Here is a 24140-nt window from a genome sequence, read left to right as displayed (position 1 = left end):
TACATCATGCATTTTTTATTCTTTTCTAATTAGTCTCGCTCAATATGTCTCGCTCAGTATGTTCAATTTGAGTTTCTACAGTTGAGTACTGTGGCTGCTCCTAAGGGAATTACTACTAGTTTTGCTTGGTTAAATCATTATTAAATATATTATTCCTTCCTGCCAGTTCTGCTACCCAGACCTAGTGCTCTGCTTTCCAATCCCTGACCCTGGGTAAACTCTACCGTGCAGTGTGTCCAATTTCACTTCACGTAAATGAGAAAGGCTGAGGATGGCACGCAATTTCCAAACTATAGACGCTAGTATTTGAAAAGGAAATCTTCCTCAGCTAAATTTCTCTTTGCATTACTAATACATCTGATGGCAGGAAGCATAATCTTAGCTAATTCAGAATAAACCTAGTCATTGCAGAGCTTTTCAGCCCAAGAAGACTTTTCACATTTTCTGGCTTCGGGAAGCCATCTAACTCCAGGGGCAGTGCTTCTGTAGTGCATTTCTCTCTCTGTGTGTGTGTGTGTGTGTGTGTGTCGGTAGTGCATTTCTCTCTCTCTCTGTGTGTTTGTGTGTGTGTGTGTGTGTATGTGTGTGTGTCGGGGGGGGCAGTGGGGGTAGGGAATGGAAGGTGAAGACAGTCTGATCTAGGGAGGGATCTGAGCAAGTTGGCATCAGCTGAAACAAGACCTGTCTGTCCCTCAGATGTGGTCATCCTCGTTCTGGACTTTCACCTGGGTTCCCATCCGACCTGTGTCAGGCCCACACTGCTTTCTGGGGTAATGTCCCTTGGCCACATTCTCTCCTGGTACAGGGTGCTTGAATCCCTGTCTCTCAATCCCAGCTATAATTTCTGCCTCCTTCCTAGGAATAGAAAGTTTGACTGCTACCAACTTTGGGCTGCAGAAAACAAAATGGAGCATCTCTGGCCCTCTCTCATCCCACATAGCCACCTACACTATACAACTTCCACCTCATGATAGATGGGAAAATCTGGGAGATTGTCCTTCCCTGGTCCCTAAACTGTAAGTGGACCTCAGCGACCTTCCAATCCTGTGCTCCCCAAATGTAGCAAATGTTCTCTCTTCCTCCCCTTTTTCCTGCTAACCCTTGGAGGGGGGCAATCCAATACCTTCTTGTCATTGTCTCAGTTGCCTCACATCTCCCTGGCATCTGACACCACTGCTGTGCCATCAAACCCTTCCATCGCCCTCAGCGACCCCCCTGTCATGGGGAAATTGATGACACAGTGTTCCTCCGAATTTATTATTCCAGGCTCTGTGTTCTGAATGCTCAAAAGTCACACCCTCTTGCAACAGAAAAACCCATTTCTCTTCCAGCTGTTTAAGATATCCTCAAGGAGGTATTTTGAAAGCCCAGTGCTGACTTGTTTCTCTCTGTCTGCATTGATAGAGTAAAGAGTGCACTCTGAGGACAGTGGGGCTGCCTGGGCTGGTGGACAGTGCATCAAAGAAGTGGAAAGAAGTGCATCCATTCATGCTTCACAATGTCGTTCTGCCATCCTTGAAATAATTTCCTGTTGATGAAGTAAGAATGTTTCAAGCCATGCACTCAGGTAGATAAGAAATCTAACCCTATTTTTCTTAAGTAAACTGAGCTTCTCTCTGGACCTCTCAGTCCCCCAAGTAAACTCAGGCTTTTGAGCTTTCTCCATCATTTCAATGAGTCAGTGTGGCTCAGAGAGCAGGCTTTACAGCCAGACTTCTGGGGTCAAATCCCAGTGCCACACCATCTAGCAGAGCGACTTTGGGCACTTCCACCGGTGTCTGAGTTTCCTCATCCAACAAACAAAGCTAATAATTGCATGTCCTGTAGAGAGTTGTTGTGAATAGTTAAGTGAGAGAATGCTTGTATAGCCTTAAAGAACAGCGAGCGGCCCCCAATAGTGTTCATTATTCATAATTAGAGTCCCAGGAATTCGTCATTCCACTCTTTTCTCAAGACAACTACTGAGAGGTGAGGAGGCAGCATTAGCTGTAAGGAAGAAGTTTCGGAAGATGCTGAGAGAGACCACTGCAGGTGGAAGCACTTCAGGACAGCTTTGAAATGCAGGTGGTCCTCAAGCAATGGTTGTGAATTAAGCTGTTTCTTTTCTTTTAAAAAAAAATGAGACCATGAAAATGTAGAGTAAGATATAGATATAGAGGGAAAATTTCCATTTCTTACTTTGTCATTCTGATATTATGTCTAGCTATTATCTAAGCAAACTTAATGGCCCACTACATGAAAGGCTATTTGCAGAAAGAGCAAATTATGCCCTATCTGGAGAAAGAAAGAAATGGCTTCTTCTCTGATACAAAGATTTTCCAGGCCACAGATGGCAAAATCACCCAAGGTCATGAGGAAGTTGTAAGGAATAATCAAGGTTCTTGTTTTCCCACTTAGGCAATATTGATGGCTGCCTAAAAATGATAGATCTATTACTCTTGTCAGCACTTTACAGTTTGCAATATGATTTCACAATATCACCTTTGAACCTCCCATCAGCTCTAGGGGGATTTAAAATAGCACTCTTTTTCTTTGAGCAGATATGAAACTAAAGTCTGAGAGAAGTTAAAGGTGTAAACTTCCTAAAAGTTAAGATAAGGTAAAAATAAAATAAGAAAGAAAAGAAAGAGAATTCTGAGCTGATTTTGGTCTGGATAGGTTAAGCTCTCCAACAGTAAAAAACAAACCCTAAATCTCCGTGGTTTAACACACCAGAGGTTTATTGTTCCCTCATATCACAGTAGCAAACAGTTCAACTTTTAGCTATACCTTCTAGAACAAGTGGCTTCCAGGGGAGATGGTAAACTTTCTCTGGTTGGCTTTGGCCTGAAATGACACATGACTTTGACTGAGTTCCTTTGGCAAGAATTAGTTACCTCGATGGGCAAGAGAAACGCCCCCAGGGTCGAGGGTATAGTGCATGGCTTTAAAGATTTGATCCTTACCTTCTGGCAGATAAAACCCAAATCCTTGGGCCTGGCCTACTGGCCTTTCACATTCTGACCCAATCACCTTCTCTACTCCTCTCTTCACATCCTGGACCACGTTGTATTGACTGTCTTACCATAGTCTGAGGATACAGGGTCCTGTTTACCTTTTCTGGAAATGCCTTTCTCACACCTTTTTCTTCTGATACCATGCTAACCTTAATTGCCTTCTCTTCTGGGAAGGCTTCAGAATAATTCAGTAGTCCAGCATCATCACATCACTACCCTTCTGCTCCTAAAGCACTTAGAATCTCTGTGCAACATGGTTCTCCTCTTGACATGCATGTTGACCTACATATACACACACACATGCATACACACAAGCCATGAGCACATACACATGGACACATACAAATACACAGTGACAGACACACATGCCCACACACACACAGACTAGATGTCAGTTATTTAGGGACACCTTTAGATCCTACTATTCCTAGTACAGTGACTGACACATAGCAGATAAAAGGTCAATAAATATTTTGTTGAATGAAAGAGTATATCAAGAAATAATCTGTAAAACAAGTTTACTGCTAATATCTCAATAAGTTCATGTGAATGAATTTGGGTAGATAAAGTCTTAATCCTTATTCACCAACCATTTGGCTTGAATTTATAGGTGTCATAATTTGGGATTCGTGACATCACAGTAAGCCATGTTCTATATTATTTAGTACTGATGAGGAATAATGATGATGCTATCGGATTTTGGGAAAAATCAGTAGGATTGGTGAGTAGAGGCACTACAAGAGCCTGGAAAAGGGAAAGGGAAAGAGAACAGGTTTCTGTAACCCAGGATACCATCTGGTTGAAACAATACTTAGTTTCAACCTCCTTCTCACTTTCCCAGCTAAGTACTCACTCTCCTAGTCTCCCTTACAGTTAAAGGTAGCACAGTTTGGGAAGCTTAATTGGAAGTCTCTGAGATTTCTAATAAAGGTTTTTCCTTTTCTGATAAAAGTGGAAAGATATTACTGGCATTCTGATGTCCCCCCGACTCGAATTCAGACACAACGCATGGAGCTGCAGCAGTCATTTTGTGACCACAGGAAAAAAAAGCCAAGGGAATCTTAGCAAATTGAGTTCAGCAGCAACATATCTTCAGATTTCTTATTATACGAAAAAAAAAGTTAAATCTTTGTTTAAGCCACTGCTAAGCTGAATACTTTCCTAATTGATATAAATACTAAGTGTAATATGACATTGACAGTATTGAAGCCAAGATCTTAAAATGTGGCCCCCAGAGAGTCAAGCAGACATTGCATTATTACACATTTGGAGGGTACAGAGGCTGACTCTGCCCATGGTTTTTGTCCGGTTATTATCTACATTACAAAGAGATTGAATAGATTCTTATAAAGACTGATTCGGACTAGACTGTATGGTTTTGAGTAACCAAGAAAGTAAAAGTTTCTCCCCCGCTCAAAGAAAAGGGCCTTACATTTTTCAAATGATTCTCTACATTCCAGATAATAACAATGCCATTCACTTATGTAATTTTATGAAAAAATACTAAAACCATTCTGAAAACATCAGCTCAAAAAACTACCCAAAACATTTGCTCATTTTTTCATGATGGCTCAATAAGAAGATTTTTTTATTCTCCTCCAAAAAGCATAAGGAATCACATCCTTTCCCGACAGCTTAAAACATCCAAGCAAAATGTGAGCTGGAGCCATGGGCTCTGGATCTGGCAGCCAGTTTTATGCTGTGGGACCCTCAGCACACCACAGGGCTGCTCTAGCCCCAGGCATTTCTGCCCTGGGTGCAGAACAATAGCCACCATTCCTGCCTGGATGGTGAAGTAGGAATGGAGCCAGTTCTCATGTGGGAGGAAGAGTTTTGAGAGACAGGAGAAAGCGGGGTAGTCATGGAGGAGTTCTGCTTACTAATCTGTGACAATCCTCTCCAAGCCCAGAGAAGGTGGGAGGTAGGGGAGGACTGATGCTCTTCCCCATCAAAGGCCAGTCTCCCAGACTCTCCATTCATCCAGCTTCTTCACCCTCCTGGCCATTTACACTTTCCCCGCCTGTCCATTTACTCAGATTCTCCACCTTTCCAGACACTCCATCCTCAAAGACTCTCCACCCACCCAGGCTAGTCATGCACTGCTAAAGATAAATAAAAAAGAAACTTCCTGGGACTCTTTCCTCCTTCTAAAGACAGGAGTAGGTGGTTGGAAAGGAATAAGATGCAATCATAACTTTGACAAGACTCACAAGAACCCTCATGAAGATTCGTTGCCCTCTCACAAGCCTCTCTTTTCCCAGCCTTATCTGCTTGCCCTCATCCTTACCAGGGCATTCAGCTTGGACTTTGCATGCTCAGTTTTAAAAAAACATTTCTTTCTCCCCCTTTCTCACCAACCCTCTTTTATCTCATCAGAACTTCTTTCTTCAATAAACTGATTCCAAGTATTAGCAAAAAAACCATTCCGAGTAAAAGAGTTCTGAGTTCCATTCCTCAAGTGTCTCTTCTTATAACCCCCCTAACGCATGTTAGGGGGGTTAATGTTAATGTAAAATAAACTCCTACTCCTCATGCCCTCTGGACAGAGTCTAAAGGATTCTTGGAGTTCCTTAAAGAAGCCAAAACACTTTTGCTGGGCTACAGCCACGATTCGCCAAGACCTCTGAATTAGACCCAAGATATCCCCACAGCACTCAGAATTCCATTCACATACAGATATTGAACGAAGGTATTCACACAAGGAGCATTATTCACAAGTCATAATTTAATAAAAAATGAAAGGGAATATTGTGAGTGCTCAAATGCAGGTTTCTAATCTTTCACCTATTATTGTAGACTCTAACCCTTGGCAACACAGAACAACCCATGCAGATAGAAGATATTCTTTTGGCTAAGAATACATTTATTCCCTTTCCAATGTATTTAATCCCTTTTCAGGACTTTTGGTCTAGGTTAAGATTAAAATGCAAAGGGTATTCAAGAACACAGAAACTATCAGCCTAAAATAAAACTTAGAATAATGTAATGAATGCAATTCTATCAAGCCACTCAGTCTTTTCTATTGATTATTTCATTCATTAATCAGGTTAAGCTAGCTTATGCTGAGGAAACAAATAACTGGATATTCTCAGTGGGTTAAAATCATAATATTTTAATGTTTGTTTCCTACTCATGTCCCATGTCCATCACAGGTGGGGACTCCGTGTATTGTAATCTCTCAGGGAACCAGCTGATGGAAGCCCCATGTCAACACAGGCTTCCATAATACTGAAGTCAGAAGAGCAAGAGCTAGACAGATACAAAGTAACGAACTTTGCCCTGGCTCTCATAAGCTTCTGCCCAGAAATAAAACACATGACTTCCACTCACTATTCATTGGCCAAAGTAAGTTCATGGTCACGTCTGATGTCAGTGGAGCAGAGAAATGTAATCCTCCTGCTGGGAAAGGCAGGGAATCTTGGTGCTCAGTAATGTCTAATGCAACTACTAAAGCTCTGAGACAGGCATTATCCTCTTTGATTTAGAGAAAAGAAAAGTGAGGCTCTGAGAAGATAAGTTCACATAATAGTTAATAATCCAAAATTTTAACCCAGATATGGGTTAAAATTATAACCCAGATAACGTGCATGCTCTTTCCACCATATCAGAACTTCCCAAAGGTTGTTCCACAGAACTCTAATTATGAGAGTTCTTAAGCAGTTGTCAGGGGGATGTGGAATAAAGATCTTGGGAAGCACCACATATTATACATCATTATATACTTAGAGGATGCATTCACCTATTTAACTCTCTGAGAAGTCTTATGGTAAATAAACTTGTTTATGGTGGCTCACGCCTGTAATCCCAGCACTTTGGGAGATCAAGGCGGGTGGATCATTTGAGGTCAGGAGTTTGAGACCAGCCTGGCCAACATGATAAAACCCCATCTCTACTAAAAATACAAAAATTAGCCGGGCGTGGTGGCAGGTGCCTGTAGTCCCAGCTACTCAGGAGGCTGAGGCAGGAGAATTGCTTGAACCAGGGAGGCAGAGGTTGCAGTGAGCCAAGAACGCACCACTGCACTCCAGCCTGGGCGACAGAGCGAGACTCTGTTTCAAAAAAATAATAATAAAAAGAAAAAGAAAGAAAGAAAAGAAACTTGTTTAATTCTTTAACATGCATTTTCCAAATCTATTTGACCACAGAGCATTACAATATTACCTCTAATAATGATCACTGGCACACACTTCAGAAAACACTCTGCTACATTATGTGCTTTCCCGAAAGAACCTATCAGATAACCTAACAGAACTAGCTCTTTGAGCAGATGAGGCCCAGAGAGGTAAAGTGACCTTCTCAAGGTTACATAGCTGGTAGATGGTAGAACAAGAACAAGAACTGCAGTCTCTAAATATCCAAGTTGGAACTTCTGCTCAGCTGTTGAGAGGATCGTGAAAAAATGAGAGTGTTTTATAAACTGGAAAGCGCTATTCGAATTTAAGATAGCATTAATTCTCTAGGCGAAGCATTACTGAAATACATAGAACACGTGGAAGGACATGCAGTGCTTCAAGATAGGAAGATTAAATTTAGTGAAGATGTCAATTCTTCCCAAATTAGCATATAATGTTTGAAACAATTTTAATCAAAACTTCAATGTGATTGTTTTAAATTGATTAAATAATTTGAAATTTTCATTTTAAAAATAGGTGAGAAAAGCTCAGAAATTTGAACACAAACAACTATGGGGAAGAAAGATGTTTCCCTATTAGTTATTAATAAATGTATATCCACAGTAAGCAAAACATTACAGAACTAGCAAAATGATTGACAGATGGATCAATAATAACAAATAGTTTGCCCTGAAAATAAAGTCCTGGCACATATATGAACTTAATGTTACAAAGAAACTACCATAATTAGTAAAAAAGGAACTAATATTTTTGCAACAAAAGTCGTGGGTGAGTAATAGTTCTTATATAAAGTTGTAAGGTAAATCTCAGCTAGATTGCGGAACTAAATTTTCACAAAATAGCCAGAAAAATTATATAATGATGACACTAATTTTAGGATTAGCAAGCATTACTCAAGCCTAAAAACAAAAATTTAAAGGGAAACAACAAACTCAGAAAATTATTTGCAATAAAAATAAATATATAATATTATAGCTAATAGTATATACATTAATTATATAAAAATATAACATGGTTAAAGTCCTTAATACATAAAGAGCCCTTGAGGGAAAATAAATAATATTTCTAATAGAAAAATGGGCATGGGAAATAAAAACAATTTTAGATTAAATACAAAGTTAAAAGAATGTGTGAAAAAATATTGTTTATTAGTGGTCTGAACAATACAAACTCAATAATTCATCATAATATGAGATATATCAAATAAAGATGAAAGGAAAATAATATATAAAGCACAGAACAGTTCTGTAAAACTTTGTGGGAGAGTAAATCAGAACAACTTAACCCAATTTTTCTGGAGAACAATTTGGTAATATACAGCAAACTTAAATGATGTATTCAGACATTGCTTAGTAATTCTACTTGTAGGATTATACCATAAGTATACTAAAGAAACATTCAAAGACAGAAACAAAGACTGCATTAAGTTGTTTTATTAAAAAGTAAGTTTCTAACAATGGAATAACAAAATTGTGATATAACCATAGAATCGAATATTAAGGAATATTATGCAACTATAATAACCATTTCTCTTTGTGCAATGTTAAAGGTTTTTAAAAGCACAATAAATATAATATATTTCAAGTTTTATATATACTCATAAAATATAGAAGAAACAAATACCAAGATGGAAAAGTAAGAAATTCCCTCTGAAAGTTACTTTGCAGATGATTTTTATTTTATCTTTGTGTAAAACCTTACTATATCTTCTAGAGTGAGCACGTATTACATTTATTATTCTAAACAACAAAATAACCATGTAAGATACACCATGCCACCTCTCAAATAAATTGTGTGCATTGTATTTCCATGAGAGTAAATAGGAAGAATCTATTTACTCTGCAGAAGCCCAGAAATGAACCCAAGCAAGCAAGGCTTGCATGACCCAGAGAGCACATTAAGGGATCCAGAAATGCAGGCAAGGGAACAAGACAGCTAATGAAAACCAAGGCAGATGACTGGCTGTATGAATTGACTGCACACCAACTCATTAGCCTTTTACATTTTGCTACCCAACCACCCAACTTAGCTGCACAGAAAACAAAGCTTGCAAGAGTAGCAATTCCAGACTCTGTAGCAGGAATCCTTCTGCTGAGCCTCTCTCATGCCCCCTCCCCTACTGTTCTCATCTCCCAGGATGTTCAACTCTATTCCCTGGTCCTTACATCTGCTTCTGCTCATCCATGTGTTCGCTCCTCCTGGTTTCTTTTGGCTACTTGATTTTGAGCCTCCCGCATGGATTTTTAAATATCAGGTCCAAGCCAAAGTGGGCCCCCAGGGGAAAGTTTCTCAGACACTTTCCCTTTTTATTAGTACCTCCTTCCTGAAGGTTTATTATTTTAATTATGTGGATCATCAGGAATAATACATTCTGGGTATTTTTATTATATAGTAATTACTTTGGTTCCTACGACATTGTAGAGATTTGGACTTAATTTGCTCAAATGTTAGTTTTCCATATTTCAAGAGTCTAGAGCTTAAATAGCAATTTAAATGTTAATCTCGTTCTTGTTATATAGCTGACATTTCATTCGTTTATTCAGCAAATATTAATTACTACATAGACTTGAAGCCCAGTGGGTTTCCAAATGATTTCTAACATCTGTGGTTTGCTATATTATGGGAATTCAGATGGAATCCCAGAATTTAATTGTTTCAAAGCTTTCAATACATGCTATTAGTGGTTAATTTGGAAGTCCTCTTGTGATCCAAGAACAAATTGCAAGAAGAGATTCACATTAAAATGATTGCAGAACATTGGCATTTCTGTTTCTGGTGAAATTCAAGGATTCACCAGTAACCAGAAAACTGAATTCGAAAGTAATGCAAATGCAGTCCCACATGCCAAGCCCTGATCGAAATGAGAACGTTTAGGATGTGGGAGATTAACATTGTTAATAAAGCATGATCTACGGCCCATGGTACCCATGATAAAAACTCTAAACCAATGACTATGTCTTTCCGGTCAGAGTAGAAATGACTAATGCAGTTATTCAACATATCCTGGAGACTAAACTGAGAAATCAATGTCAGGCAGTAATCCAGAGTCTACTGAATCGCTTTCCTGTACAGTCCCAATCTAAAAGTGCTAGTATTACATTCCGTCACTTGTAATGATGGTGTTGAGAGGTAAGGCAAAGGCAATTCAGGTGAAGACAACTGAGGAAGATAGCAGATGGACAAGAATTTCTCCTCTTGACAGCACATTCTTCTAACTCAGGACAACGACACAGGCCCTGGACCCTGTCCCATTATTGAAATAATTGGCTTCCAAACCGAGCTCCAGCTTCTCATTGTAAACTTTTCTCTGCTGTTACTACCCCAAAAGTGCCTGAATGGCCACTATCTGTCCTCACTAACCTGCGGTTCTCACTCTCTGCCTTCACTTACGCTGTTGCCAGGCACCCTACTTCTCAGCTTGGCTACTTCTACTCATTGTTTCAGACTCAGCTCGCATAACAGTCTCTCTAGGCTATACCTGTTGACCAACAATGACCAGTCCCTCCCCAGGTTCTCTTACATGTTCCTTATTTGGGTTTCTACAACATCTTTATCATAGAAGTTCACAGAAGAAATGGATAAATTCCTTGACACATACACTCTCCCAAGACTAAACCAGGAAGAAGTTGAATCTATGAATAGACCAATAACAGGATCTGAAATTGTGGCAATAATCAATAGCTTACCAACCAAAAAAAGTCCAGGACCAGATGGATTCACAGCCGAATTCTACCAGAGTTACAAGGAGGAACTGGTACCATTCCTTCTGAAACTATTCCAATCAACAGAAAAAGAGGGAATCCTCTCTAACTCATTTGATGAGGCCAGCATCATCCTGATACCAAAGCCTGGCAGAGACACAACAAAAAAAAAGAATTTTAGACCAATCTCCTTGATGAACATTGATGCAAAAATCCTCAATAAAATACTGGCAAACCGAATCCAGCAGCACATCAAAAAGCTTATCCACCATGATCAAGTGGGCTTCATCCCTGGGATGTAAGGCTGGTTCAATATACACATCAATAAATGTAATCTAGCATATAAACAGAACCAAAGACAAAAACCACATGATTATCTCAATAGATGCAGAAAAGGCCTTTGACAAAATTCAACAATGCTTCATGCAAAAACTCTCAATAAATTAGGTATTGATGGGACGTATCTCAAAATAATAAGAGCTATCTATGACAAACCCACAGCCAATATCATAATGAATGGGCAAAAACTGGAAGCATTCCCTTTGAAAACTGGTGCAAGACAGGGATGCCCTCTCTCACCACTCCTATTCAACATGGTGTTGGAAGTTCTGGCCAGGGCACTTAGGCAGGAGAAGGAAATAAAGGGTATTCAATTAGGAAACGAGGAAGTCAAACTGTCCCTGTTTGCAGACGACATGATTGTATATTTAGAAAACCCCATTGTCTCAGCCCAAAATCTCCTTAAGCTGATAAGCAACTTCAGCAAAGTCTCAGGATACAAAATCAATGTACAAAAATCACAAGCATTCTTATACACTAATAACAGACAGAGAGCCAAATCATCCCATTCACAATTGCTTCAAAGAGAATAAAATACTTAGGAATCCAACTTACAAGGGACGTGAAGGACCTCTTCAAGGAGAACTACAAACCACTGCTCAATGAAATAAAAGAGGATACAAACAAATGGAAGAACATTCCATGCTCATGGGTAGGAAGAATCAATATCATGAAAATGGCCATACTGCCCAAGGTAATTTACAGATTCAATGCCATCCCCATCAAGCTACCAATGACTTTCTTCACAGAATTGGAAAAAACTACTTTAAAGTTCATATGGAACAAAAAAAGAGCCCGCATCACCAAGTCATTCCTAAGCCAAAAGAACAAAGCTGGAGGCATCACGCTACCTGACTTCAAACTATACTACAAGGCTGCAGTAACCAAAACAGCATGGTACTGGTACCAAAACAGAGATATAGATCAATGGAACAGAACAGAGCCCTCAGAAATAACGCAGCATATCTACAACTATCTGATCTTTGACAAAACTGAGAAAAACAAGAAATGGGGAAAGATTCCCTATTTAATAAATGGTGCTGGGAAAACTGGCTAGCCATATGGAGAAAGCTGAAACTGGATCCCTTCCTTACACCTTATACAAAAATTAATTCAAGATGGATTAAAGACTTAAACGTTAGACTTAAAACCATAAAAACCCTAGAAGAAAACCTAGGCATTACCATTCAGGACATAGGCATGGGCAAGGACTTCATGTCTAAAACACCAAAAGCAATGGCAACAAAAGCCAAAATTGACAAATGGGATCTAATTAAACTAAAGAGCTTCTGCACAGCAAAAGAAACTACCATCAGAGTGAACAGGCAACCTACAAAATGGGAGAAAATTTTCGCAACCTACTCATCTGACAAAGGGCTAATATCCAGAATCTACAATGAACTCAAACAAATTTACAAGAAAAAAACAAACAACCCTATCAAAAAGTGGGAAAAGGATATGAACAGACACTTCTCAAAAGAAGACATTTATGCAGCCAAAAGACACATGAAAAAATGCTCATCATCACTGGCCATAAGAGAAATGCAATCGAAACCACAATGAGATACCATCTCACACCAGTTAGAATGGCAATCATGAAAAAGTCAGGAAACAACAGGTGCTGGAGAAGATGTGGAGAAATAGGAACACTTTTACACTGTTGGTGGGACTGTAAACTAGTTCAATCATTGTGGAAGTCAGTATGGTGATTCCTCAGGGATCTAGAACTAGAAATACCATTTGACCCAGCCATTCCATTACTGGGTATATACCCAAAGGACTATAAATCATGCTGCTATAAAGACACATGCACACGTATGCTTATTGCAGCACTATTCACAATAGCAAAGACTTGGAACCAACCCAAATGTCCAACAATGATAGACTGGATTAAGAAAATGTGGCACATATACACCATGGAATACTATGCAGCCATAAAAAATGATGAGTTCATGTCTTTGTAGGGACATGGATGAAATTGGAAATCATCATTCTCAGTAAACTATCGCAAGGACAAAAAACCAAACACCGCATGTTATCACTCATAGATGGGAATTGAACAATGAGAACACACGGACACAGGAAGGGGAACATCACACTCTGGGGACTGTTGTGGGGTGGGGGGACGGGGGAGGGATAGCATTAGGAGATATACCTAATGCTAAATGACAAGTTAATAGGTGCAGCACACCAGCATGGCACATGTATACATATGTAACTAACCTGCACATTGTGCACATGTACCCTAAAACTTAAAGTATAATAATAATAATAAATATTTAAAAAAATTTTTAAAAAGAACATAAAAAAAAGAAGTTCACATTGAAAATTCTGGTTGACATACCTGCCTCCACCATCAGACTAGAAGCTCCTTGTCTTAGCCTCCCTTATATCCCCAAAGTATGTTGAACTTTGATACTAGATTCTCAGAAATGTTTATGGGATCTGATTGTACAGATTACAAACCAGTATAATCATGTCTCCAGCTCCATGATTTTCAGGAGAGTTTCCCACTTCTGGCCTGAGTGTCATTTCTACACCAACATGTAAGCCAAGGCTCTCTCCTCAGGGTAAATGCCTTTCCCTCTGCTATACTACATGGGAGTTCACAGATTGACTCTCAGTTCACAACTACTTGGAACAATCGTGGTCCACAGCCCCACTCTCCAATTCAACAAGCCTAGGCTTCAACTGCACCTCCCATCCCATCCATGTTCTCTATTCTTCATGAAAGACAGCCTCTATCAGCTTTTCTTGCCAGTCTCCAGACAGGTCTAGAGGCATTGCAGAGGATGCAATCTCTCTCCATTCCTGTTCTAGACCCTTGTTAAAGTGATATGAAAAGACTTACAAAGGTAGTAAAACTTGAGCTAGCAACCAAATTTATATGTAGCTTTATACAGGTTTCTTTTTTGTGAATATTTTAAAAATCTTGTCATACATATTTTCATAATTGAGTGTTATAGCTGATGACAATCCTGGGTAATCCGGGATAGAATCCCCATAGTTCATGGTAAAACAGTTAGAAAATGTAAATGCCAACAGGAGGTCGTGATGACAATAATTCAACTGTATTTGCAAGCAAGCCTCCCAGTTGGGTTACTCAGGGGTTGATGGCAGGGGAGTGGAGGAGAGATAGATTTTAAAAAGGGGCATCATCAGAAGGAGATGGTTGTTGGGGAGAAAAATGGCAGGCCCTCCTGAACTAGCCCAGTCCTACCTTCAGGCCTCCTTGTTGACCTTGACTGGTTATTTGACCACCTGGCATTGCTTCTGTAGCAGCAGGTAGGGTGAGATGTGGGAAGAAGTTGGGGTGACCTCCTGAATGACAGATTACCAACTGTGCAGCTACTGCCCAGGGGTCACCAAATCCTCACATCATGTCTCATTCTCCAAGTCTAATTAAGCAGCTTCAGGAACACAGAACTTTGCTATCTGCTCCTACCTGTTTCACTTAAAATCAGGTGCCCATGTATGCCTCTGTGTTACACTGTGACTGATCCCTAATAAAATAGAGATTTTCAATCTTTGCATGTGATACTGCCAACTCACCTAAGCAAATTAATGAGGTTTTGAGTAGGCCTCAGAGCCTGGTGCTGTGAATGATGGAAGCCACACAAGTCTCAGTGACAGGGCAGTTGAATTTCATTGTCTTCTCACTGAGAAGTGACACCAAATCATTGAAACCTTTTTTCTTATACTTTATTTCCTATCTTGGAAAATAGCAGATATTTGCTCCTTCCTGTGTTGGATATATTCATCTTCAACATCACATACATAACAACCTTCCTAAAACAAACCCTGAAAACATGAGGGGCACAGAAAGCTTTGTGACTCCCAGGACAGCTGATGTAGCTGCATCTGGTGTGACATTTATCACTACTGTTGTGTGGAGGCCACATGTTGCCATAGAGTCCCTTCATTTCTCCAATGCATGGACCTTATGCTCAGTCCTGGGGGAGACAGTCATGAATCCAACCCAGCCCCGGAAACCCAGCTTCAGGCAAGTTTTGGCTCAGAAAGAAAATGAAGATTTGTCTCTCCCTTGAACATTGAAAGTAAATGAGGCAACTTCACTATCTTCAAGCCAAAATTGGGGCAGAAAACTACTAGAGTAAGCAGGGCATGGTCTTTCCAGTTAAGCAAAGCTACATTCAAATCCCAGCTCCATCACCTAATGAGCCAGTAACCCAGGTAAATAACTTCTCTGAGCTTCATTTCCTTACCTATAAGATTGAGGACAGTGATAACTCATTGGTCAGGTTGTGATGGTTAAGTGAGCAATATGTAAGCCTTCTTAAATGATGCTTGGCACATGGCAATCAATCAAAAATATTTATTGTGCACCTACTACATACATTACAAACTCAGTAAGCCATGTACTGGATTAATGTGATTCCCTCAAATTATTTCATTCCCTTTCACCCTATAATTGTTAAAGATACTTAGGCTTTTTTTCTTCCAGTTTTCAGCACCTAACTGAAAAAGGAGATCATTATTCCTTGGATCTGGATAAATCCAGACTAGCCTGACAGATCCAGAATCAACTAGAGTAACTAATGTCTTGTATTTCCTGAGATAATTCCCATTTCAAATAACCTTTTCTGTGATTCTTGTAAGTAGCCTTGCACTTGTCATCAACCATGTTTCCATCTGACAGAGATTTATTAAGCACCTTCTATGGGCCAGACAGTTGCCAGGGGTGGAGTTGTGACCCAGGCTTAGTGCCTGCCAGCATGGGCATCCTTTTGGCTCTGGAAGCATGGCTTATGGAGTCACATCCCAGCTATCAGCCCTGTGGCAGCATCACCATCATCAAAGGAACCCTGCAATTCATCTTTCTAAATCCCAATTTGCAATTCTCCAAGTCTGCAGAAAACTGATGTCACTGTGTAGCCTGACTAACTTGAGGTTAAAAGCCAATCAGTCATGTGCCAGCAACCACGTAATTGAGCTGAGAACAGGCCAATCTTTAGTTATTGGAACATTTTAAATACATTTCTTTTTTCCACTCAGTATTGGACCATCTGGCTGGAATTTTGCCTCACATCACCACTAGGGGGCATTTTATGCCCAACTATATTCTGCAATAGTTTGGGGATGGTGTTGGGATACCATCAGCACAGTGTGGTGGGGGGTGGGTAGGGAGAATGCTTCTTAGGCTTAGTGAAATTCCGATAGACTGGTACCGAAAATAGGGTGAACAGGGTGAATTCAAGCATCACTCTGAAAAGGTAGTGAGTTAGTTATCACCCCTCAAATGTACATATGTAGTCCACAAACCTAAGGGAGGAGATAAACCAATTTTTATTGCATATCTACTATGTAACAGGCACTGAGCTAAAAATCTCCATCTTCATCATCTTATCTACCCATCACAACTATCCTGAGATAGGTTTTGTCTTCATCTTCATTTTACAAATAAGAGGTCAGAGAGGTTATCACTTACAACCTATCACACATCCAACAAGTAGCAAAAACTGAGTCCAGGTCAGGTTGCTTTCAAAGCCTATCAATTTTTCTTCCATGAGGCTCACCTGGTTGTGATATTCTCACTCCTCTGAAATTGTTTCCTCAATCCCCATTACCATGACTCTCCAGATTATCCTGGGATTTGTGTGTGTCTCTGTGTGCCTGTGGGTGGGGAGGGGGACATGCACGCGTAATAAGGCTGTGAATAAAGGAGCAAGCAGCTGACTGTTTTCATACTTAATGACCCTTGTACTACTCAGTGAAACAGGATTTAAACTTGACTGAGTATAACTTATACACTCAACCTGTTTTATTCTCTTGTAGCATCAACACCTTACACTGTGTCTGGCACAGAGTAAGCAATTAACAGATATTAGATGAATTCATAAACAGATATATCAACATGGCTCTTAGGAAGACCCCAAAAGCATTTGCCCGAGGAGGCTTCCTACATCTGGAAGCATTCTGAAGCCCATGGAGTAAGGTGAAATTATCTTCCAACAGAAAACTCCAAAAGATGTGGAGGTGGGGAGGGTTTGATTTATAGGATTTGCTCAGCCTGCCCTAGAGACATCAGTCAGTCGAAGGAAAATAGGCCCCAACCTGTTTACAGAGCTCCTTGGACTTACCATCCCAAAGCATAGTCCAAGAACAAAAGCCCAGTCCAAGCGATCACTAACTCACCAGCCCCGGGGAATGATTTCCAATTCACTGATACATCAAACCAGGGTGATTTGATATGCAGTGCTTGTCACTCTGAACTTCCAACAATGCAGATCTGAGCCCCGGGACTACTTTGAAAAGACTGGATCCCTTGGCTCGGATTGTACTCTACAAACATGAAGAAAGCAGCCATTTTCTGCCCACTGGGGACCGGAAGGCTCTTCCATTAGACAGAAACTTTATTTCTGGAAATGTGAACTTTGCTGCCAGAGTCATAAATGCCGACTCTCTATGTGAAAAGCAGACCATTTACTCACTTCAGCATTGATTTTCTGGAAACATGGCCTGCCTGTACTTACATGAGGAAAGGAGAACATGAAAGAGAGATATAGTCTGAAAATGTAACATTGACTTCCAATGCAAAACTACCCTGAGTTCACTTATTTTATTGTCTTCCTCTTTCCAGTTCTCATCCAAAAGGCTATCAGAATGTAATTTCAGTTGAAAACGCTTCCATATCAGAAGTAGAAAATAGGGAAGGTCGATAACTTTCCTATTCCCTTCCACCTGCTGGAAAACTGGAGGAATGTCCATGAGGTGTAGAGTAGGTAAGACATTCTAAGGGAGGGGCTGACAGATTCCTCTGTTCTCTGACAGGAAGTAAAGGCCTTCCTGGGGAGGTCAGTAGAGAAGAGACCAGCCCCAGGGGATTCCACTACTCAGAGTCCATCCACTGAGACTGGGGCTATCTCCAGTGAGCAAATTTCTGTGGGAGGTTCACTGAATGCTGCAGACCTCACAGAAGAGGATTGTGGCCAGTGCCTTCTCCCAGCTAAAGGAGTGTGGACAGCTGGCTAAGTAAAACTTGGGCGAGGCCATGGATGGTGCCAGTGAAGACAGAGCCTCAGTAAGGAAAACAGTCCTGTATCTACTATCTTCCTCACATTCCACCCTTGCCTCTTTCTTTGGCTGCTCCCAGACATTGTTCTCACCTCTCCCACCATGGAGACCTGGATTTCTGATCTGGCAAAGAAACATCACAAGTGCTTTAACTTTTCTCTTCCTTCTTCATCCAAGAATGAAAGTTCAACAGAGACTGATACAGTTCTGGACAAATGCAGAAATAAACCATCCCCCAGCACCATCCAGGCTCAGAAAAAATGCTGGATATGATACAAGGCTTTGCAATTCTTTTTTTTTTTTTTTTTTTTTTTTTTTTTTTTTTTTTTTTGACAGAGTCTCACTCTGTCTTCAGACTGGAGTGCAGTGGCGCCATCTCAGCTCACTGCAACCTCCGCCTCCCAGGTTCAAGCGATTCTCCTGGCTCAGCCTCCCGAGTAGCTGGGACTACAGGCACGCACCACCACGACCAGCTAATTGCAATTTTTAAAGAAGAAATTGCTTTAAGGCATCAACATGCATCTCTTTATGAAACAGATTCCCTAAAAGAAACAGGAGTAAATCTTGGAAAATCTCTTATTTGTATTCTCAGCAGAGCTTGAAAGGACATTGCATTAAGAAAAGGGACATAGTGGCCAGGCGTGGTGGCTCACGCCTGTAATCTCAGCACTTTGGGAGGCCGAGGCGGGCGGATCATGAGGTCAGGAGATCGAGACCATCTTGGCTAACACAGTGAAACCCCGTCCCTACTAAAAATACAAAAAATTAGCTGGGCGTGATGGTGGGTGCCTGTAGTCCCAGCTACTCGGGAGGCTGAGGCAGGAGAATGGCGTGAACCCGGGAGGCGGAGCTTGCAGTGAGCCAAGATCGCGCCACTGCACTCCAGCCTGGGTGACAGAGCAAGACTCTGTCTCAAAAAAAAAAAAAGAAAGAAAAAAGAAAAAGAAAAAGAAATTCTTACAAACCTCACTGTAAACAATGGAAAGCAGAATATGATCTCCTAAAAAGAAAAGTATGTTATACTAGAATATGCTAATAATCTAAATTTTAAAATCACACATTATTTTAACAGAACCTGGGGTTGGGGAAATAAAATAGTTTTAAAGCCTTTTAATTAATTTTATTTCTCAGTGTGAAGTCAAATTTGAATGATTTTTAATGGTTACTTAAAAATTAAGCATTCAATGTCTTAAATTTTTTAAAAGTTAACATGCAATAAAAGCCAATAACTGTTTCAAATTACTAGTGAACAAATTAAAATAAAAACACGAATGACAAAGAAAATATTTTTAAAATACAAAAACAAACTTTAAAAATCTTGTAAGATCTTACATATCAGTTACACAATAAATTACAATGAATCAGTGTCATTATTAAAAATAGACTCTCAGTTTAAGTCAAAAACAAAAATTATATTCTACTTACAGGAGAAATACTTGGTAGCAAATGAAACAACATAGTTAGAAATATATAGATAAACAAAGATATACCATTAAAATAGAAATATGATTCAATCAAGTATGGCAAAATTAATATTAGGAAATAGTTCAAGGCAAAAAGAGTTATGTAGGAAAAGAACAGTAAGCCCTCACTTATCATCTGAGTATTTTGGTAAGTTCTTGGAAACTGTGACTTTAAGCGAAACTACATATAATAAAACCAGTGATTTTTCTTTTTCTTATCAATGGCATAATGTTGAAGGAAATGATGTTATTCAGGGCCTGCTAGTTCGTTTCACTTAAAGTTACAGTTTCCAAGAGCCTATTGATGATGATAAGTGAGGACTTACTGTAAGTTATGTAATTGAAGATGAAATAGACATAAAATCACAAGCCAAATAAAAATATTTCATTAAAATGTGTAAACAAAAATTATTAGGAATAAAAGGTAAACTTTAAAATTAGTATAGAAATCATTTAAATAATAATATTCAAAAGTTTTATTTATAAGTATAAACTGAAATGACGCTATTACTAGTCAGAAATAAACTAATCCTAATACTAAATACAAAATGTTAAAATTGATCACAAATGAGACAAAAAAATCAAAAATTGATCTTATGTAGATAATTCATCATTATAAAAGTAATTGCAGAAATGTTATGTAAAGAATTGCATAGCAAATATTTACGAAGCTCACATGATATGACCATAATAAATAAACCATCAGAGAAAACCTTATTGATTTTACACATAACGAGAATGCCTGCTATCATATTATAATCTGATCTTTGTTCTGAAACTTCTAACCAATGCAATAAAATGGGAAATATAAATAATCTTTGAGAGTTGGAAAGAAAATTATCATTTGCCATTGATATGATAGTCTCCACTAAAAATACAAAAAACTTAATGAAATGACAATTAAGGTTAGTGAAACAATTTATATCTTGGCTGGCTTCAAAGTAAATATATGAAAGTAAGTTATTTTTATATAAACCAACATTACCCAGTTACAGAAATACAATGGTGTAAATGAAATATGTCATTTAAAATAGAAATTTTAAAATATAAAATACCTAGGAATAAAAAATGTGAAGAAAACTGTAAAGCTACCCAGAACCACTAAAGAGAGCATCATGGCATAACCTAGTCAAGTTTAAGATTTGTTTCTCCCATGTCCCAGCATTTCCATACCTAGAATATGTACTAGGGAAAAAAAGTACGGTACCCTATAGCATTGTTTCTGATAGCTTCAAACTGGAAACCACCCAATTGTCTATCAAATACATGGGATCAATAAATCGCAGCATAGTCACACCATGGAGTACCATATAGGAATAAAAATGAAAAACCTGCAGCTCTTTGCAATCACAAGAACGAATCTTGCAATCATAAACCAAAGAGTCAAGACAAAAGAAACACATGGCATAAAACTACTCTATAAAGCTGGAAAACAGGCAGCACTCTTTATGGATGCATATGTAAGTGGTAACAGCAAATATTAAATAAATAGAAATCAGGTTAGAGGTAATTTCTAGAAGAGACAGAATAGAGTTTTACATGGGGCACATGAAGGGCTTTCTGGTGTTGATAAAGGTTTTTTTTTTTTAATGATGTTGGTAATAATTACATGGGCTTTTACTCTATGATTACTAAGTAATGTGTATGTATACATATTGTGCACTTTTTATGTTGTATATTTTGTGTCAGGCAGATCATCTGCATAGTCCTAAACTCCTGATTTCTTCCACTTCTTGACACAATCCTTTGGGACCCTTTCAGCTCTTCATTTTTTAGGCTCAAGTTCTGCCCTGCCTCCATCCCCAGACCAAGTCCCAACCTGAGGAAGAGTTGGGTCTCAATCTTCCCTTTACTAGGATGGGAAATGCCAACATTCTTTTTGGTTACCCATTCCTGGAGGATGGTTCCAGCTGGCAGGGGCCATAGAAGATTGAAGCACAGCTGTATTTTCCTGTCATTTGGGGAACAGGGGTGAGGAGGGAACTTTGCCCCTTTGACAGTTTTAGCTCCAGTCAACTGCTGTTAACTTTGACCTCAGGACACCCTTCACCCCACATCCATGAACACGTTGCAACATCAAGCAACTACAAGGTAAGAAGAGGTATGCAGGGCCTTGTGGATTCAGTTTCTTCTCCCACGTGGATGAACAGCAGCAGCGGAAGAGATAGCACCTCTTTTCCAGCCGGACAGTGTGCTGAAACACTTCCTCGGCCTCCTAGCAGTGCCAAAGACATGTAGGGTGGCCTTAGCCAGAAAGGTGAGGCCATCCCAGCCTCCAGCATGGGGTTGTGGAAGTAGATATAGGTGACCCACTAGAGCTATGAACTCCTTCAACTCTAGCGTTGAAGTACCATATTCAATGAGCACAGTTCTGGAAAGGTCTCCAGGGACCCCACATCACATCATGAACTAACCCAAACCTCTAAATCCCCTAAATATTTCAAAGCTGAGAGAGAGAGAGTAATTCATCTTTAGGGATTGATACAGACTGGGCTATGATATTTGGAGCCCACTCATTGGGAACCATGGATAGGGTGATTATATAATTGACTATCCAACCGAAGACAGTTTTTGAGAGAGAAAGGGCAATTTAAATAATTATCTTGGGACAGCAGTTGACAACTAGGACTGTCCTAGGCAAACCACGTTACATAATTATCCTAGCCACGGACCATACTTTGAGAAGCACTTTCCAAAGGCCTCTACCATGTGCAGCTGCTCATAGCCAAGCTCATGCTACACAGATGGAAAAGCTTCTGGAAAATTGGGGTGCTTCCCTAGAAGACTCAGAATGTTAACAAGGAATAGGGAAGAAGGAGAACTACTGAAGAGCTTGGCACAGGAGGGCTGGCCCAAAAACTGTGTCACAGCACTGCCCTGGGCCATTCACACCAAAGCTCATTCCAGAGACCAAAAGTATTTGATGGCCTTCTGTCATACCTTACCTGCCAGGCCACCTGCTTGATGGGCTCTTTCCTGAACCTAGACACCCCCAGGGCACCATCATCCTGCCTGATAGAATATTATATTAGAACAATTTGAGGAACATAGACACATTATCCCCAACCCTGTCCCTCAACTGTTTCATCTGTCAGCACCATGGTGTCAGTGAGACCTTCTGATGGAGACTTCCAAGCCACCTGGCTGCTTAGGTTAGTCTGCAAGTTGTTCCAGTGCTTTTTAAAAGAGAGGTCCTCCAAATTAAAATCACTTGTTTATGTCCCACTGCTGGCACACCACCTGAATGGGAAGTGTCAGTCTACGACATCAAAGGCCTCTCCTGCTGTATCTGCTACTGACAGCACTATTGTCCATCTATCTCAAAGGAGAAAATTCTCTTACAAAAATTCACTCCCTCCACTCAGTACAGACCTTTGAATAACAATTAGTTTTTATTCTTGATGCTTTATCACCCATTTCAAGACTGCTAGAGAAATGAGTTATGCAGGATATGACCCCTCTAGTCATCAAAGAACCAGAGAGAAAGTGTGTGACTTGAAGCTGAGCAAAGATGCTGCCCTCCAAGTGGGAGTGACATATGTATGCTGGACACGATATATCTGCAGAGCTCTCCAACCCTGTTATCCTCCCACTGTAGTTGTGCAGCCCTCATCCTCCCCCAACATCACCACAATGCCTATCCTCATTTCCACAGTTCTGCAGTTCCAAGGCCCTGACCTCCACCTAGGATCTCAGAAACCAATCTGTAAATCCAGGATGGAGAGCCTAAATATCAGATTGATAAAGTGTAGGACTCATGAAGATGCTCATAAAAAATTTCTTAGAAGGCCAGGTGCGGTGGCTCACAACTATAATCCCAGCACTTTGGGAGGCTGAGGCGGGTGGATCACTAGGTCAGGAGATCGAGACCATCCTGGCTAACACAGTGAAACCCCGTCTCTACTAAAAAATACAAAAAAAATTAGCCAGGTGTGGTGGCGGGTGCCTGTAGTCCCAGCTACTTGGGAGGCTGAGGCAGGAGAATGGCATGAACCTGGGAGGCAGAGCTTGCAGTGAGCTGAGATCATGCCACTGCACTCCAGCCTGGGTGACAGAGCGAGACTCTGCCTCAAAAAAAAAAAAAAAAAATTTTCTTAGAAGGACTGTTAGATTAATAGCATTCCTGCTTTTTTTCTTTTTTACTAATTAATCATTTAACTTAATCTGTTTCATGCTGCTATGACAGAATACCAAAGACTGAGTAATTTATAAAGAAAAGTAATTTATTTCTACAGTGCCAGGGTCTGGGAAGGTGCTGGTATCTGGTGAGGGCTTTCTTGCTGCATCATCCCATGGCAGAAAGTGAGAGGGTGAGAGAGGGACAAGGGAAGGGAACTGAACTCATTCCTTTATCAGTAACCCACTCCTGCAATAACTAACCCACTCCCACAATAACAACATTAATCCATTCATGAGGGCAGAGCCTTCATGACCTAGTCACTTCTTAAAGGTTCTACCTTAACTCCATTGCTC

The 24140-nt window shown here is 40.0% G+C and overlaps 1 protein-coding gene across 5 annotated transcripts in view; it reads left to right on the top strand.

Moving 5' to 3' along the window:
* NPSR1 (neuropeptide S receptor 1) overlaps positions 1–24140 on the top strand; it is a 233563-nt gene that overhangs the window by 4492 nt on the left and 204931 nt on the right. The gene's annotated exons all lie outside the window — the stretch shown is intronic.

Source organism: Pongo pygmaeus, chromosome 6 (assembly GCF_028885625.2).
Source record: "Pongo pygmaeus isolate AG05252 chromosome 6, NHGRI_mPonPyg2-v2.0_pri, whole genome shotgun sequence".
Lineage (NCBI taxonomy): Eukaryota > Metazoa > Chordata > Mammalia > Primates > Hominidae > Pongo > Pongo pygmaeus.
The sequence above is the reverse complement of the archived record's forward strand: the minus strand, read 5'-3'. Positions and strand labels throughout refer to the sequence as shown.